This window comes from Frankliniella occidentalis, unplaced genomic scaffold, assembly GCF_000697945.3.
Source record: "Frankliniella occidentalis isolate FOCC.00 unplaced genomic scaffold, Focc_3.1 Scaffold32, whole genome shotgun sequence".
Taxonomy (NCBI): domain Eukaryota; kingdom Metazoa; phylum Arthropoda; class Insecta; order Thysanoptera; family Thripidae; genus Frankliniella; species Frankliniella occidentalis.
Window position 1 is genome coordinate 1,935,976 of NW_026267162.1, and position 1,998 is coordinate 1,937,973.

A 1,998-nucleotide genomic window follows, 5' to 3' on the forward strand; every position below is an offset into this window, starting at 1 on the left:
GGGGTCGGCCCTCTTCCCTATCCTACGCCGGCAAGTGTTGGGCTCTGTTTGCCGCCGTTTGTTTTTATTTTCCCGATATGAGATATCTCTGCTCCAAACCCCCATGTCGTGCCGCCGCTGGTCGGGACTCGCGGCGGGGACCTCAACGCCGGAGCGGGCCGAAGCTCCGTCGTCGTCGTCGTGTCGCTATCCCCCCATCCTCGATCCCGAATCCGGAAATGTTGGGAAGGGAAAAAATATATACTCTAGTGACGCGGGGATCAGCCACAGAAACAAGCCACATGGACACGAGATGTGGGTCGTTTCGCGAAAAATTATCATTTCGAGACGTGAAGGAAGAAGAGTGGGAGTCCGGCGAGGACGCTCCTCGCACCAAATAGAGTGGTCGGAACGGTCGGGTGTCCCGGTGCGTGTTTGGGAAGATTATATTGTTATATTGTGTGAGTGTGTGAGTGTGAGTGTAGGGGCCGCCCGGTCAGGTGGGCCGTCTTAGCGTCTCCCAGCCACGGCCGCGGCCGGGGTCCCCCTGGGTGACACTGCTGCTGCCGCTGCCGCTCCAAGGCCAACACATTCCGGATGGGATTTTCTAGATTGTGCTGCTGAGCACGGTGGTCCTATTTTTTCTTCTCTACGGCCGTCCATGTTTCGGGCCGGCCGCTCGGTCAGTCTGGGTTGGGAGAGGACCATCAGTGAGCGCTCTTCACCTTCACACTCCAGCCCAGCCCGACTGCGGTGCCGTCGCCTATTAAATACTTAAACATGTTTGTGAGTGAAACAACTGAATAAAACCAATAAAATTGTGTCTCACCAAACATTCTGGTGAAGAGACTTTGCACGAATAAAATACAGTAAAGTTCAGTTTTCAAAAACTTTCCTGTGCCTACCGCAGGCGCGGAGTAAAGGGGGGGGGGGCGATCGCCCCTCTCTGTCGTCTCTGCTAGAGAGCCGCCTGAAAGGTAGGCAATTTGCACCACAAAAACCCTGTATGTAGGCAACCGACAGTACATCGCCCCCCTGTCAGCCGGACTTTAATCCGCCACTGAAACAGAATAGGGATGTGTACGAGATGTGTACTTATGGTCTTGCGGCACAGAACGGAGGGACTAAAGAAAAGTACGCGGTCAGTGTTGTAGGACACCTTATTGCATGTCGTCAGTTACATGGTCATGTTGTCCCACCTTCACTTGGTCGTCGCTAACTGTGTTTAGTCAGTTGCACGCCGTAAAGGTCTGCTCCTCGCCGCTCCTGCTCCTGGCTTTCCTTCGATTTCCTTTTCATCATTATATTCTTATTATTCACTTAACGATTCCCTTTTCAAATCTGCCGGCGGCGGTGGCGGCGGCGGAGTCGCTGCACCAACCAGGAGCAGGGAGCTTTTACGATGGAAGCTGTTGTCCTGCTCCCTTCCGGTTTCCAGCCGATACACATCTCTCCTTCTTTCCCCCTCTCTGTCTCTGTCTTTGTCTCTCCCTCTCTCTCCCCCTCTTTCTCCCTCTCTCTCCCCCTCTTTCTCCCTCTCTCTCCCTCCCGTGGGCGCACCCGCCGATATGCAGAGCGCTTCAGTGCGCCAATTAATTTCACGGCCTCGTGACCTTGATTTTTTCGTGGATACGGAAAGCGCTGAGCAGCGCGCGGCAGCGGGCAGCGCGCCCCCGAAAAGCCGGTTCGACACAATTGTTAATATTATTCGACGTTCGCCACGTCTTTGACTGCGAACGACCATAGCAGAGCAACGGCCTGGCCCGGTGAACGAGAGATCGACTCGAGAGAGCCGCTATTTTGCACAAGGTCGATCATATCGCCAGTGCGGCGGAGCGGGCGCGCGGCGGGGGATGAGGAGGATGCTGAGTAGTGGACCGAACCGGTAGCCGGCTGATAATAACCGACAGACACAGAATCTGCGTGGCGTGGCGGGGCGGGGCGTGGCACGGTGGGTGGAGGAGCAGGTGAGAGCGAGAGAGGAGGGAGCGGCTGAGAGCGAGAGAGGAGGGAGCAGGT